Source organism: Arvicola amphibius, chromosome 7, assembly GCF_903992535.2.
Source record: "Arvicola amphibius chromosome 7, mArvAmp1.2, whole genome shotgun sequence".
NCBI lineage: Eukaryota > Metazoa > Chordata > Mammalia > Rodentia > Cricetidae > Arvicola > Arvicola amphibius.
This window is the reverse complement of record NC_052053.1, coordinates 36,480,500-36,498,319: the sequence shown is the minus strand read 5'-3', so window position 1 is coordinate 36,498,319 and position 17,820 is coordinate 36,480,500. Positions and strand designations below refer to the sequence as shown.

At 38.7% G+C, this 17,820-nt stretch overlaps 1 protein-coding gene across 1 annotated transcript in view; it reads left to right on the top strand.

Moving 5' to 3' along the window:
- Arhgap15 (Rho GTPase activating protein 15) overlaps positions 1-17,820 on the top strand; it is a 604,020-nt gene that overhangs the window by 356,045 nt on the left and 230,155 nt on the right. The window lies entirely within an intron of this gene.

Genomic DNA, 17,820 nt, shown 5'->3' with positions numbered 1-17,820 from the left:
GAGAAGTGTTGTCCTGGGAGATGGCCCACGGGAATGACAGTGTGTTTTCCCATGGGCCTGTACTGTTTACATCTCTTGTTCCAGCATACTTAATATCGGTCACCCTTTTCACTGTCAAATGTATCCTGATTTCAATAGTGGTATCTGGTCATTGAAACCAGAGTCTTAGAGAATGCTAGGAAAAAAGCCAGAGATGCCTAGAGGACAACAGTTCAGCGTAAAGCAAAATAAGATTTCCCCAAGAAAATATATCTCAGATAGAAAAATAATCCTCAACCCTGCTAGCTGTGAGACCGGAAAGATAGTTCCGTGCATGACAGCTTCTTGGTTCAGCGGTAGGATCTGGCTCCCATCAGGTGAGCAAACTGGCCTCACCGGCACCCTCTAGAATGGCCTAAGAAGGCAGCCTCGGAGTCAATGCTAATGCACTTTGACTGATGTCTGCCTGCTTTCCTAACTAGAGCTCCATTGAGGTTTCACCATAGCTCACCGATGAGTCAGTATTCATTAGCAGAGCTATGGAAAATCTATGTGTAATTCTGATTTGATAAGCTTCCATTGTTGTCTTCAGCAGCATCTTTTTTTTTTTCCAAATACAGATCAAGTTATGCAAATGGAGTCACTTCCTGGCTTGTTTCAATTTTATCTATGAACTTTTCTCAAGGCTTTCACTGAGATTTTTTTTTCCAGCGAGATAAATGGCATTAAACCAATTTTTAAAAGCATCTGGCTAGTCAAATTCAACACTTCAGCACAATTTTCATAGTTAAGACAGAGTCAGGGGAGAAAGTAAAATCAAAATTTTAATCAGTTAAGAAACATTACATAAAAAATAAATGATGAATAGTTACACTCTTAATTTCACCAGAAAAAGAAGAAAAAGAAAAGAAAGAAAACGTCTTTCAAGGGGACAAGTATTTTCGAAAGAGTGCTAGTGTTCTCTAAACGAATTGGTGCTGTTTCTAATGGAGCATTTGCATCACATTCTTTAAATGGCCTTCCAGACCCAGGGTTGATTTGCTAAGGCCCTGTATACTTTCCAGTGTTTGCTCTCTAATGTACTTGTTTCCAAAGGTAGAGGGGACTGAGCTCTGGCCTTAGCCAGTCCTCACTGAAGCCCACTGAGAGGACAGAAGCCAGTACCTTATAGACTGTGACACTCCGTGTGGTGTCCACAAAGTACACATAGTCACAGCCCTGTAGGCAAAAGCTATGCTTTTGAACCATGGGGCCCTGGCAAGATGTGACTGCAGCGGTTAAAATCTAGATCCAGAAAGTCACTTGATGGAGAGGAATTTTAATTTTTTTTTAATATAGCTATTGAAAAAAATACAGCGATACTAAATATAATAAAATGCCAAGTCACAAGATAACCTCTGAAATTGTCCAAATGCATTTGCATTGCCTAAGGGAGGAAGGAGCCCTTTTCAGATGTATGAGTTTATTACAGTGAGCTGCTCGCTGGACCCACAGTTTGAATCAGCTTTATATATAGATTGTGAGGAAATAGGTACATTTTTAGGGTAGTGGGTGTGTTTCTTCATAACTGCAACTCGTTTATGGAATTTAATAGCTCTTTAGTTTTATCCAAGTTTCTCTGTCATAATCTTTCAAATAATAGCATTGATGTTTATACATAGGAATTATTTAGGTTTACAGCTTTTAGACAAGGTAACAATTGTTTGGTGTTTGGGCTTTTGTTGTTTAGGAACATCCAAGGCTTCCTGGTATTAAAAACAGTAGAGCTGTGTCTTAAAAAATTGTTTTATTCTCTTACTGTATATAGAACCCAAGTGAAATTAATACCATATTGCTTCTATATCCAATCATTAGTATATGAATCTCTTTAAAGATGTAAAGATAACAGAGGAAACTCAGAGTATGGGTTATTAAGCAATTCTTCTAGCTCCATTCCCACGTTGCTCTTAAGGGGACGCCATGTTGGTTCCTATTCACAGGCCTCCAGGAGACGAGCTTCTGATCTGTGTGATTGTTGTGTGGATGCAGACTAGTTTGCCAATATCTTTCACATCTTTAATGTTAATCAGTCTTGGTGTGTTGCTTTATTATTCTTAACATTCTTTATAAACTCCATGGGCTGATTGGTTCTCCAAAAGATAATGTTAATATTCTTGCTTCCCAAGGTTGTTTCACCAGTTAAAATCCATCAGAATTTTTATTGTGATTTTTTCTGTGCAGATTTTGTTGTTGTTATTGTTGTTTTTCTGTCTTTCTACCTTGGCTTTTGGGCTATCAACTACTTTCTCACCTCTCTTTCTGTTCTGTTCTTCTACCCCCTGCTTTTCTCTCTGGTTATCTTCTAAATTCATAAGGAAACCTCAGCTGGAAATGTTGTCTTATTACGTTCTGATTTTTCTCTAAGTGTTCTGGGTTGTATTTGCTCTCTGGAAACCTCATGATTACTTCTTATTCTAGTCCTTTTTGTTACTTTGAGACAGGAATCATTAACTCATTTAGAAAACACTTTCAATATAGCTACCGTTTGGGGGGTTGTTTGATCGTGTGTTTGTTTTAGAAGTCCTCAAGCTTCCATCAACCCAACTAGGGCAAGGTTTTGTATTTGTTTGTTTGGTTTGGTTGCATGTGTGTGTGTGTGTGTGTGTGTGTGTGTGTGTGTGTGTGTGTGTGTGTGTGTGTTGATAGGGCTCAAACCCATAGCCTTGTTCATGGTACAAAAGCACTTTATTACTAAGTTCTATTCCCCAGCAAACACCCACATACTGTACCAGTGGTTCAGTTGGATATAAAATTCCACTACTTCTATAAGACAGAATTAAATGCTCTATTCTTATAATTCACCTTTTATACTGTAATGGTTGCTTTTTTTTTCCTCTCTCAAATTAAAATCATTTGGTACTTTGTGTTCAAGTTTTATAAGAAAGATAATATATATAGTTGACAATACTTGTCTAATTTATTCTGCTTAGCACTTAATCCAAAGGATACTGATTCCTTTCAACTCTAAAATGATCTTCTTTTTGTTTGGGTGTTGACACATTCCTCCCATGTGTGTCCTGTTCATCTTTTGAGTTCTTGTCTCACTGTTATGTTAGATCACCAGAATGAATCGTTTTTCCAATCTTAATTTTTCTCCTAGCCTGAACGAATTCTCAGTATTACCCCTCAGTCTTTATAAGAGTATCAATAATTCTTTATCTGGATTTCTTTTTCTCTGTGCCTTTTGCATACCTCATTCTCTTCCACGTCATGAGAGTAAACTTGGCACTCACTTAGCCACAGTCAATAACAGCACTAACACTCAGTATGTTCCTTTTCACTGAGTTAAAACTATGTATGCGTGTATGGCTTTTCTTTAAGACATAACTTAGAATTTTTTTGTTACTTTGGAAGTTGAATTTTTTTATTTTAAACTACTATCTTTCAGTCCTGGAATCATTCATTTCATTTGAGTCTTTCAGTTTGCTTATTTCATTGTATTTTTGTCAAATCAATTATTTTGCTCAAAGGTCTGGCAAATCTCTTAGAAAGGCAAGGACACTGAACACACTAGTTTCAAAAAAAAAAAAAAGTGAGCTGAGAACTTGGTCTTATCCTTCTGATTCTCTTTAGTTTGTAATCTTTTATTTGTTAGTCTGTAATCTTTATTTGTAAGCTGGCATTGGCTAGTTTCTTTCCCAGGTACATTCACTTGCTCATGTCAGCTAACTGCAGGGGCCATTTAAGTAATTACCCTTTACACAAGCACCACTAATTGTTTAAAATTTCTGTCAAAGAAGAAAATGTCTTTGAAAAGTCACAGTACTTTTGTAAAAAAAAAAAATCAGTTATATTGAGAAATAAAGAAATAGTCACCATTCCTACGACAAATACAAGTCAGTCTTATGTTTCCCAGTTGTGTTTATGAATACTAAAATAACTGGGTTAAAGAAAAGTATTTTTTAAATAATTTGGTAGAACCTATAGATGACAGAATAATCTTATTAGCCCACTGCTAATTCCAGAAGAAACCTCTATCTGAGCATCACAGTTTTTAGTAGAGTCATGCTCAACTTTGCCACCTCTCACTGTGAGGCTGAGAATAATTGTGTTTGGATTTATACACTAGGGCGTGGGTCTGGCATTACTTGGGCATGAGGCACTCTCACAGCTTCCCCAATATATACTAATGTGCTTAAAAAAATAGTACAAATCTTCTTTTCTTCGAACTTCCTTATGGCTCATAATTGAACTGTGATCCTTACATGTGAGCTGTGTCATGATTTAATATTAGCCAAAATTAATAGCCAAGCTTAAGCTTCTTTATCTTGGCCTACAAGCTTCCTGGTTCCTTTGCATTAATAGGTCCTGGGCAGTTACTACTATTTAAAGGCTCTTCGGAGTAAATGTATGGTTAATAGAGTACCACATAGCTAGCTTTTGTTCAATAATAAAATTTGGGTCACCATGAGAAATGGAGAAATCATGCACCTGGGTAGCTTACGTCTTTGAACAGCCTGTTGGCCTGGGAGGAAATGATCAGGTCTTATGGGATATTAAAAACATATCAACATGGGGACAATGAAAGAAAATGAGATCCAGAAAGGGAAATTCCTAGTTCGGGAAGAGAAAAATGATGAGCCAGTTTAACAAATCGGTGTGCTTGTGGTTCAAGGATTTATTTTCTCATGGGGAGAGACTTTTCTTACAGATATTAGTCAGAATGTAATATTATTTGAGGATATAAGATGTATGTATGTATAATCTTCCCTCCAGATCCATGGGCTTGCCCTACATCAATGGGCTTGACCAAAAATGGATTGAAAATGCTAGAGAAAAGTGGCATTTGCTTTGTAGTTAATGATTTCCAAGCCCCATGCTCAGACAGAACACACTCATCCTATATCTAGAATTTTGACACATACTCTTTATGGTTAATAGACTTCTAGTACCAATTAGAATAGTGTATTTGAATCTTCCATCTGAAAGACTATCAGGTTTCTGTGAAGTGAGGAGTAGAGAGACTAAAGAGATGCCTCAGTGGTTAGTATCACTGGGTATTCTTATGGAAGACTTAAGTTTAGTCTCAGGCACCCACATAGTAGCCACCTGTAACTGCTGTTCTAGGTAGTCTGACAACTTGTGGTCTCTGAAGGAACTGCACTCTTGTGGTGCACAGACACACATGTAAGCAAAACACCCATACACATAAAATAAAAATAAATAAATTTTAAAAATAAAATAAGTTGAAGATGAGGACCAAACAAGGGAAGCAGTTGTAAGTCATGTTGTGCTTGGCTTCATCCTGTGTATGTATACCATGTTTTAAGCATGCACTGTATGCTAACCCAAAACGTGTATGTGTATACATCTGTGTATCCATGTTTATAATTAAAACAAGCCATCTTTGTACAACTCATTGGATAACACTCTCCAAAGCCTGTTCTTTTTTGTTCGTTTGTTTTGGTTTGGTGTGGTTTGGTTTTTTGAGAGAGGGTTACTCTGTAGCTTTAGCGCCTGTACTGGAACTCACTCTTGTAGACCAGGCTGGTATCAGACTTGCAGAGATCAGCATGCCTCTGCCTGCCACATGCTGGGATTAAAGGTGTGCACCACCACCGCCCAGCTCAAACTATGTTCTTGACTAGTTGCAGATGACCAAAAGTCAGACTGATATATTATTTCATTTAGGTGTCAGAAGTCTTCTGCGCTATAGACAAGAAGTTCATGAATATTTCATGTCTCTCATCGTGTCTTAAATCTTTGCTCTCTGAAAAGACATGTATCCTTTGTCAATGTTCAGAGCCCCCTTCCTGTGGGCTAGAACTTCCAAAGCCAGTTCTAGATACTGAGTTTTTCCCCCTCTAATTTTTATAATCCTACTCCCCATACAAACTATTAGTTGCTGACTTCATTTCATTTCAAAGTAGCTAATTCCAGGAGACTGAAGCGTAATTTTATCCTGATCTAGAGAAGGAACAAATACATAAAGAAATGTTTTATATGCAGCCAGACAGATGGATTGACCACGTATCTGAGAATTGGCTCTGCCCTGTCCTTCTGCATGATATAAGTAAGATTTAAGATTCTATAGTATGTGTAGGTTGAGTGTGTCTCTAAAAATCACCCACACCAGAACTCTCCCAGCAAGCATCTCATCAGGGACAATGCTCAGCAGATGTGCTAGGCTGCTATAAACAAGGAAGTATTGATGTCAACATTTCATCTTGCCATATCCTAAGATGAAGGGAGTGTCCTCAGTATCTTTTACCATCACTGACAGTTTGGCTTTACAAACACCCCCAAATTCATATCTATAATAAATCCCCCTATCTATAATCAATCACCAGTACCCCATAAATTTACAAAACAAAATAAAGGAATGGCATCAGTATATTTTTTTCTAAATAAAGTAACTTCCTTTTGTTTTATTGCCCTACCTGATTAATGATTTAAAATTAACCATCCTCAAGCCAGGTGTAGTGGTGCTTGCTCTGAGTCCCTGATCCTCTGGGGGCTGAAATAGGAGGCTCTTGTCAGCCCAGGTGCTCAAGGCCAGGCTGGGCAAGATGGTGTGAACCAGCCTTAAAAAGAAAACACGCCAGCCGGCCCCTATAAACTGCATTCATTAGGAAAACAGTTCTAATTGCAAGCGTTCTTTCCATGCAGTTTTACTTTTATCCGGGGCAGGAAGGAATATGTTTGATCAGAATTTGACTAATCACAATTAGCTGTCTCTCCATGCCAGCCAAACTGCAATACGAAGAGGTCTATCACTCCGATAGTCTTTGAAATGATCTGCGTTGCTCCAAGTGTGTTCTATCAAAGCGTTTTCTGGGGCAACAGATCGGAAAACATAAACTTTATGTAGTATTGCTCCTCCTCAGTTATGTCGCTTTAATATGTTCTTTCTTTTTGAAGATAAAAGTACATAAAAGTTCTGGGAAAGCGGCTAAATGTCATAAACACCCTGCACTCCCTCCCCCAGGGCTCCGTGGCCCAAAGTTAGAAAGGGTTTGATGGAAGTGGTGACTGCCTTGATCTCCTTGCAATACTCCTCCTTCAATGTCCTCTTCTGTCTGCAGGAGGCAGATCCCGCCTCGCAGCCACTCCTAGGAGGGGCCGAGGTATTTCTGGCAGCCATGTTTTCCAAACACAACATTGAGACACATGGCCTGACAGTGACATAATATTTGAAGTAGGGTCCGTGCTCAGAGATCCAGAACATATGGCTATTTTCTTATAAAAGAAGCGTCCACTGAAGACACTTTCTAGATATGTAGTCACAAAAGGCACATTCCCTTACTCTCCATTCTCATTCTTAAAGACATTACATGCAGATCACAAAAGTAACCGCCTTTCCCTTCAATGTATTTCTTAGGGTGCTGGAGAGTTACCCTGTTGACGACAGAGTGGAACTCGTAGCCATCAAGAAAGAAATACAAAGCAGACTGCCGAACATATTATGAATATATTGCTCGTCTTAAAGTGGCTAGCTGGTTTTTCACACTGGAGTATTGACTAGCTGTCGGTGCTTGATGTATGCCTTACCAGCCTGTGCCGACTTATGGTTAGAGCTTAACTTGTTAGCCCTGCTTTTGCAGCCCATTCAGAATAACTACAGATGCCTGGAGATATTAAAATTGACTGCTCAAATGGACTCAGTGTGGGAGTTTCATTGGTTTTAAATTGATAACAGCTGAAAGAGAGCATGATTAAAATGTACATCGGCACAGGACGTACGAACTCTTAGAAACAGGCTCCAGTACTGTGGGAAATTTTTTTCCTTCATTTTCCTAGCATAGTTAACTCTCAAGCAATCTTTGTCTAAATTTTAAATTGCCCCAAAATATTCAGGAGCTTAAAGAAGAAATAATTCTTCACAAACCGAGTTATATTTTGTACAGTAGATTTCTAATCTGCAGGGAACGTTTAACTTAAGTCGCATTCCAGAAGGTGGTAATTGGGTCTATTTCCCAGGCATTGGAGTTAAATAACCTGTATAGGAAGCATAAACTGTCATAATAGAAGGGTTGGAGTGTCATGTATATCTCTCGCTTTAACTCATTAAAGCCAGAGACCCAAAGGGTCTTATCACAGATAAGTTAAACAAAACCTCATCTTCACTTCCTTATTTCCCTGGGAAATGTTATTATTGTTTTCACTATTTAAAAACATGACCTAAATATTTTCTTCTCAGACAAGAAAAAGAGAAGCATGTAGAAGAGGAATAAGGAAATGTTTTCTTCCTCCTAAAATTAGCTATACCTTATGTGAAGTTCTATTAAATATATTTTCACTATTTAAGAGTAGCTGAGGAAAAGACCTAGTAAAGAAAAGAATTCAGAAGTATTTAAAGTTTATAAGAAATATCTGTTCATAATACATGCCTTCTAGAACATGTTTTTTCCAAGAGTCCAGGCCTTTTCTATACAATTCTCTGCCCTAACTATGTTCTATCTTTAAATATCTCTGCTATCTTACCTTTGATATCCCATTAAACATGTTACACACACTTCATAGAGCTAACTAAGAAAGCGTTTTGATCTGCTGAGGAACTATAAAACTGAATAACATATACCCATCTCACTTTACTATTTTGAGATAAAATCTAAATCACTGTGCCCATTAGCATATTCCCAATATCTCAGGAATTATTTGCCTAGTTTTAAACAAGAGTTTCAAATATATTGGACAATAATTTTAGTAGAAAGCTATACATTCATTCATACATGCAAGAAAACCAAACATAAAAGATCTCCTAGTTTAGGAATCAAAACAAATCATGAATGTTTTGATCTGTAACATGAGGGCTGGCTTGTTGGGGTTTTTCTCCCATCCTGTACCCCACAGCTGGCAAGCCCCAAAGAAAATCACACAGAGATCTCTATAAGTTATAAAGCTGATTGGCCCATTAGTTTAGGATACGTATTAGCTCTTGTAGCTTATATTAACCCGTTGTTCTTATATATGTTTGTCATATGGCTCAGTACCTTTTTTAGCTGGCAGGTCACATCCTGTTTTCTTGGTGGTGTGTTTTGATCAATGTGTGTAAGAAAATCTGGTATACATTTCTTAAACTTTTTTCAGAAGTATTATCTTGATACTATTTACTTCTTGAATTTTGCCCAAATTATAATCTCTACATCTGGACACAAATCATAAAATTACCCAGCTTGATACCTTCCTGAAATGCACACAACTGTTGGACTTGGCTTTTATTAGGTAGATGGTTTCTGTAGACCATCATCTAAGAACCTGCCACCAGGACTGATTTTTCCATAGGACGTGATGCCCTTAAAAGAGAGCGAAAGACAAATTTCAATCTCTTTCAATGGTTGCCGAGCATCAATACTTCAGTGATATTCTTATCTAGCCACATTAGACAGGAAGGAAATTTTCGAGGAGATGTCATCCAAGTTAAACACATGTGAAGGCCGTTAACTAGAATATATCACTTCTAACATGTCCCTTTGAACTTATAACTCAAATTCATACGAGCAACAGAAATGATAGAGTGGGAAGAGGCCTGGCCTTAGTTAACCTCGCAAGGAAGGAATCTATCACATGACTAGAGGCTGAGAAATAAAAAAGTAGATGGTCTGAAAATAATGTACAGAGGATATCTTAATATCTTGAAATTACAAATAAGCTAAGTGTCAGAAAAGCCATTGCCCCTGAACTCCCTCATGCATTGTCTTATGAAGAGTAGAACACTGTGTACTTCCACATGTCAAATGCACTGAGACTCTAAGCATGCTCCAATTTTTTATCTTAAAAACTAATTGGCATGCACTATTCGATATTATGTACAGCGTTTGACAGGACCTCATTTAATGTTGTTTTAAAGACGAATAACATGTCCAAAGAATAGAGCCTATTTTGGTTATGAATCTGTTCACATAATTATCAGTTGATAAAGTCAAAAATATATTAGAAAATCGAGCATGTTAAACCTTGCATCAAACATACTTCCAGACTTGGCAAGCCTTTCACCTCAGCACAGCACTTTGGAGGCAGACACAGGCTTATCTCTAAATTGGAGGCTGGCCTGGCTAATGTATTGTGTTCCAACCCAGTCATGGGTAGGCAGTGAGATGCTTATAGGTTGAGTGAATAGTATGGGGAAAACATCCTGGTTTGTAATGTACAGCTAATCATAGGCACATAAATGGGGAGGTCTGTAATGAGGTTGGTGGGATTCAACTCAAGACGCCACAGTGACATGTGGAAAGTATCACCAACATGACTATTTAGTGTGAGAGTTGAAAAATTCCTGCTTTCAGATAAGGATTCCATGGGAGGAAATGTGCCTTTGCCCCAGGGGAGGGTGAAAGAACACAAGCCAGTGTTGATAAACACAGACCACACAGACTTACTTGGTTCAAGGCAACATAATTTGGTGGAGAATGATTTGGAACACAAGATACTTTGCCTGGGGGAATTCTATGGATGGAATAAGCATTTCAAGGTAAAGTCTTAGTGGAAAGACTTTCGATGTTATAGACAAAGGCATCTATCTATACACATAATCAGTAGCTACAGTGTGAACTTTATCAAAAAGCCTCTGTCTGAGGCTACTTCCTGGTGGCCCAGCTGTGACTCTCCAAGAACCTACTATAGACATGACCACTGATCTCAGGTTCCTACAGACCTTTGTCATTCATCAGAAACCTGAAATTAAGAATCTGTTCTGGTTAATCAGGCATAGCCTTTAAAGGCTGTGAATAGTCTCTGCTGGACAAGGTCTGAGCCTACCATCCCCATTATAACCAGACTTGAGCCTCAGACCCCAAGGACATCTAAGGAAATATATGGCTCTTTCTTTAAGGGAAGTGATAAACACAAAAGCTATACTTAGTTTTGCAGTATTAGGCACACTTGAAACAATTACACATTTGGACATTGATTTCCTTCCTTGAATGTGGGGAACTGATGGGGTGCTTACGTAATGGTAAAAGACAGGTTAGCCAAGACTCTTGCTACACTAGTCAGAGGACAACCCTATTTTGTTGTTGCTGTTTAGCTCAGTTTTGTTTTCATCGTGGAAAGCAGTGCGCCTTGAACCAACAAAACTACTGAATTTTAAAATAGATCTGAAGTCTAGTTTTGTCTTTACTGCTTACATGTTTTGTAAATTTGGGCAAGGTGATGAAATTATCTGTCTTCACACATTCCAAATAATACCTCTTAGGATTGTTGACATTTTATAAAGAGCAATTACTGTAACAAACACCGACTACTAATTTTAGGCTCTATTTCTATGTCTCATCTTGCCAGTGTACAGCATTCTCCTGATTAGGGAGAATACACTCTGAATTTGTCAAAAGTGATTGATCCTGGTACAAGCTTTGTCACATTCCACTAATAAAGGCAGCATCTGAAACATTCTGTGTACCTAGCTCTGTGCTGAATCAGGGGATGGGCTTATGTTTCCTTCTGCTTTAGTTTTGGTTGCTATTCATATTGCCTACTGAGATCTATACATTGAAATCTTGTGTTACTAGGGGGTGCAGACTTCCATAAAGCTCCCCAAATGTGAGTGAGGAAGATATATGTTCAGAAATATTGTGTAACATATCAAATGCCAGGTGCCTTAAGGAGCATTCAGGTCACAAATTTGGGGAAAATTACAAGTGGAAAGCGTGGGGAAGATTGATGTTTCCCTTTTTTTTTTTTTTGTGGTCTTTAGGCTGAGTCTCTGAGTTAAACCATTTGGACTGGGAACAAGACATTTGAGTTGTGCTACTTTAGGATAGCTTGGAGACACAATGATTGATTGGGATAAAATGCTGAGAATTTGATGATAACAATGGTTTGTTGTAGTTGTTTTGGACTACTGTAAGCTAAATGAACCTCTACGAAAAGTTTATATGTAAAATTTTTCTATTGGATGATTTTTTTTTGCCTTTTACTTACTTTAAAACATTTATTAATCTATCCTATGCCAAACAATATGTAAACCCTGGGTCACAAAGATGAATATGTTGTGCCTCCCTTCTGTAAGATCAGTCTTTTTAGCACTGCTACAGAGCTATATTCTAACTCAGCAATTTCATGAGCGTAGACAACACAACCATCTCCACTAGAAGGTTGATGGAAAGACTTTGGAAAGAGATATTGCTGAACTGTTCACATTAGATGTTGTGATCTAGTCTTACTTGATTCTTATAAAATCCTAACAAAAAGTGTGAATGTATCTCTCCTCCAGGAACACAACTTCCCAGTTCCCGGTAGTAGTTACTAGAGTACATGGCCTAGAATGAGGACTGTCAAATGACCCTCCTGTCCTTTTTTTCTTCCTTTTTAGACATTGTTGTCTATAGACTGCCTTAAGAAAGAATATCACAGCAACTGGGCAAACCGCAACCTTGAGAGTTATGGGTTTCCCTGCCTAGGGCGACTAAGATTGCAAAACCGCCCCAGTGCCCGCGCATGCTCAATCCCGCCTTTGAGCCTGGGTAGAACAGAGACTACAAGGTGGTGCTTTGCTTTTCCCCATGTGCATGCGCAGATGGTTTTCAAAGACCTATAACATCACTCTGAGCCTTTGGATCTCACAAGGGGCGAAATTGCTCCATTTCTTTGTATCTAAGCTCTTTTCTTAACAGAATTCATTCCTAGCCCTAGGCTATAGCTGTTGTACACGTACCTTTTGTCCTTTCTTAGAACTCTCATTAACCTCAGCAAGTTCACAGGCAGTTCTTGAGCTAATACCAACACATACAGAAAAACATAAAAGGTGGTAGACTTCATTCTGCTGTCATTCTGTGTTCAGTAGACACTTCCAACTGAGGTGTCCATCCCATTTCTATAGTCCCTTCACATCCCAATAAGAAGTCCCGTTGCCTGGGTAATCACTAGGTCTGAAGAGCAGCCTTGACCCAGAAAACGTGCGAGGTACAAAATGGCCTCTCACAATGGGCTGTCCAGTCCTTCAATTTTGTGGGTAAATTTTGGGCAGAATAAGGTGTTTTAGAAATGTTCTTTCAATTGTCTCTTTCTGCAATAAGAAACAGACAGTATTTGGCTGGAAACCCGAAAAAGACAACTTGTTTTCAGAAATGTGTGCACCATGGCCTTCGAATTTGGGCTCATAGTCCCTTCTCTCCAGTGGCGTTGCTGGAACTGGTTTTATGTTTCTTTACACAGAATAACTAGTGAGCCACATTGCCTCGAACAACCTACAGAGAATGGGAATCCGTACGCACAGCTTAAACACCCGCCCCAGTGCTCCACAGAACCACACGACTCCCGGGCTCTTAATATGGTTTATTATAAAATCCTTTACCTGCCTCAAAGCACTTCTCATCAAAGCCACTTCTAAGCTGAAGCAGAGGACTAAAGAATGCCTTTAACAGAATCCTGAAATAGCTTTTAACCCGAGGCTGCAAGAGAAAGTGCTTTTAACCTAAAGTGCTTTCCTCTTAGGTACTTCAGCACATACCTAGCGCTCAGCATTAGTGGCTTGAAGAACACCCTTAAGACCAAATGAAAGAGACTCCATTGTAGATATTCAAACCTGTTATATTAATACATTACAAGCAATATTTGAAATCATTAAGCAGTTTTACTCCCACTGAATTTGAGTCTTTTCTTATTGAACTCCACATTCATGCAAATAAATTGAAGTCTTTACCACTTGGGATTCCCGCGAATCTATGCTGATATTAGAGAAAATGGTCTTCGTACCTAGATTTTGCTTAATTCTGGAGTTAAATTTTCTGTGCTTTCTCTGCCCCCAAAACAATCCTTCAGTTCTTAATCATTGAATAATGTTTTCATCTTTAGTCTCTGTTAGTTGTCTTTAGAAGGTAAATTGAGTCATTTAGAATTCATTCATTTAACTACCCTAAGTTTTTTTTACATTAGATTCTTTCCTCATAGTTGCAAGTCAAACAAAAAATAAAAATATTTTTCCCGAGTAGTGTCCATCCTACTATAAAGTGGGCCTTCCTTAGTTAAAGATCATCATACTTGATGGTAGTTTTAGCTTTTAGATGAATTAATTGAAGTTTTGTGATGGAGTAGGTGAATTCTGTGAACAGTTTTCTATTTAAAGTATACTAAGCAATTGTAAGCAAATACTAGAGAAGCCAGCAAATTTAGATATACTTCAACTTTATAAACAATTTTCTTTCTTCTGTTGACCCTTCCTATACTTCTAATAAGGTGATGTCAGGTGGGAAAAAAAGCACAAAACATTGTCAGCTCCCTCTGCTGGGAAAAAACTCTATGCTCCACAAATATCTGTCCACATTAGTCATCTAAATCTCAAGAAGTGAAATAAGAGTTATTTCCCCCATTGTCAACTGAGCATGCCACTGCCCTTAGATGTAAATCATTTGCTTTTGTAAAATATATCCTCTTGCTCAGTTTTATCTTCCATTCACGAATGAATGGATTAGGTCACTGGAGGCACACATGTAATGCATGCATATAAAAACAAGAGGAAGAGGTGGCACTTATCTTGTCCTACCATGCAAAGTCCCTTTTACCTTGGATATTATTTTTTCACTTAATCAACTCTCATTCTCTTTTACACTTTCAGCTGAAAATCTCCAATGCACTGAAACAATCTTTTTCTCTCCTCCCTTCCATTAGTTCCCACTTCTGTTCCCAAAGCTATTGTGTCATGTTTTAATATCCTCCTTTTAGAGTATGGATAGGTTGTGAACTCAGACACCATTTTATTCAGCTCTGTCCATCATGGGAAGTTATTGCCTGGAATGAGACTAAGAAAGAATGAGCCTGGACATGGATTTCTGGGCTTAGAGTCATGGTTTGTTTACAGGTTCCTATTCGGTCATGATAAAACTTGGGTCAGTGAACAGTTCTTTGGTGGCCCTTGCTCTTCTCCTGATCCCTGTTTCTTGGCTTTCTTTTCTCTATTCTTCTTATTCCCCAACTCTTGGACACTGTTCAAACATTCTGGGGCTGAAATATTCCATCCCTGTGACTTCTAATTCCATCTATAGGTTGATATTCTCCAAACTTAAAACGTCAGCCTCACACTCCAGACTTGCATATTCAAACGTCTATTTGACATCTTCTTGGGTGCTTGGTAGACATCTCAAATTTATCCGGAGCAACCCTTGATTCCCTGGCTCCCACGTGTTCTCTATTTCAGGAAATACCACAGCCATGTGCCAGCTGGAGTCACCCTCGACTCTAACTTTGTCTCTTTCACTTCCATCAGCAAATCCTGCCTAAAAATATATTCTAAATTAAACCACTTTTAGTCACTTCCGTTATTACCATTCTTATCCAAGTGCCATCTTTTCTCTTGGGACTATTTCACCAGCCCCTTGCCTGGCCTCTCTGCTTCTAGGCTTGACCCTCTTAAATTTAGGAGCTACACGGCAACTGCTCCAAAGGATCATTTAGAGATGTAAATCACACCATGCCATGCCTCCACCCCCAGGAATCTCCAGTGCCTTAGCATAGAACCATATTTAAACGTATAGTGTCCTCCTATGACCCACGTATTTCTACCTGCTTTGGCCCCCAGGCTATCTTTTTAATTTCATCAGCACCACACTGCTTCCTGGCCACCCCACTTCAGCCACACAACTCTCTAATCCCACAGCCTTCTCCAGCAGCTTTGTGTGTTTTCTGTTTCCCTGTGTGTTTATGTTGCTCCATCCTCTCAAATGGCATCAACTTAGAGATGTCTTCCCTGGCTATACCATCAGCTCTGCCTTTGCTAATCTATTTCTGACTTCATATTATGTATTAATGTGCTTGTATTTCCTTTCTCCACTTATGTGCATAAGCTGTGTAGTGATGGAAACTTTTACTATTCCAACCCTAGAGACATTGAAAAAAGCTCTTGAATAGATACATTGAATGGATAAAAATGATATATAAAAAAAATTTTTCATAAAAGTGTACCATTCCCTCTGCTATTGTGTTTCCTGGTGTGTGTGTGTGTGTGTGTGTGTGTGTAGTGGGAATTATTTTGTGCAAACAGAAGAAGAAAGTACAAGACAAAGTTTCTGTCTAAAGAAAGCAAACAGAATACCATGTTTACTGTCACGTTGATCTGAAGGGTTGAAGATACAAATGTCCTTCTGGCTGCTGAAATCTCTCTTGGAAGGGCTCATGTCACCAAACAGAGAAAAGCACAGTTGGGATCTCATTCCATGCAAGCTTAAATGAACAGGAACCTCATACAAGGAAGGGCACTCACCATGAATCTGTGTCCAGGGAAGTAGACACTGCTAGAAATCTGAAAGGAAAGAAGAAAAGCATAGAAAGTACAGGGAAGACTATGGCAGTTCCATCTGAGTGGCAGCTAGCTTTCACGGAATCTCATCCTTGGTCTGCTCTTGTCAGAGAATGCTACTACACTACAGTCGGCTGCCCATCCTCAAACATAATCTGCAGACTCTCAATCTAGACACTAGACTGTGATGGAGGACTCTCATTGGTTAATAAAGAAACTGCCTTGGCTTTTTGATTGGGCAGGATTTAGATAGGTGGAGTAGACAGAACAGAATGCTGGGAAGAAGGGAAGTTAGTCAATTGTCATGCCTCTCCTCTCTGAGACAGACACCATGGAGCCAGCCACCAGATCATACATGCTGAATCTTTCCTGGTAAGCCACCAGCTTGTGATTCTACACACATTACTAAATATGGGTTAAAGCAAGATGTGAGAATTAGCTAATAAGAGGCTGAAACTAATGGGCCAGGCAGTGTTTAAATGAATACAGTTTGTGTGTTGTTATTTCAGGTGTAAAGCTAGCCATGCGGGAGCCAGCGGGAACCCAGCCTGCTGCTCGTCACTACAAGACTGGAGATTTTTGAATTTTCTAGTCAAATATCTAGATCAATCTTCCCATGGTGAATATTGTTCCTCTCTACCATACACTGTAGATTTTTGGGGTTTACTGAAATAAAAAGAACATGAATGAACCAGTGGAAGCAGGTTGTTACACAACCTTTGGATATGCCTAGGTGCTTACAATCTAAAATACTTACAAGGTGAAAACATCCATTTTTTTTTCTCGTATTTGCCTCATGTCAAAAAAAGTCATAAGGTAGTAAAAGATTTACTGTCTGTTACAGGCTCAGCAGAAAATCAGCTCAATGTTTTATATCTGCACACCCAAAGGCAGTAGCTTATCCTTTTAATCAAAGCTGTGGAGATTCACAAGAGATGGAAGCACTTTCTGAAGCAGTGAGGAGACAAATAAGAACACAACCAGCCTTCAACACTAGAAAGACGTCTGCATTCCATGTAGACACATGCTCCACTCAAGTGTTCGCTCAAATCGCCCACCCCTTCATGCAGTCTCAGTAGAGTTCAGAGACAGTTCTGGGTGCTGTGTTAACATTTCATATTATGTTTGAGGAGAAGAACACGAGATGGTTGTAAGAATTGAACTGAAAGACAGACTTCAAAATGCACAATGATTTCCTAAGCATGAGTTGAACAATGAAGTCACCAAGAGACATGCGAAGTACACTGGGGAAAGTCCACAAGGCCTTGACAGTACATGAAGCACTATAGGCAACTCAGTAATTCTGAGAGTGGGAGGAACAGTTTTCTCCAGGGAAGAGTGCACCAATCAGTTATCCAGTATCAAATAGTCCTAAAAACATACACACAAGGAACATTATAGAAACTTAGTAGGTTATATTTAGGAAAATATAGGTATATACACATACATCTATGCATGTAATAACAATTATTTTAAAATGAGGTCCTGTCTTTAAAAAATAGCAAGGAGAGGTATATGGGAAGATATGGAGAGATAAAAGGAAAAGGAATGATGTGGCAATAATACTTTAATCTCAAAGTGAAGGAAATTAAAATAAAAATGCAAACTGCTGAAATTACATAATAAAAGTATTA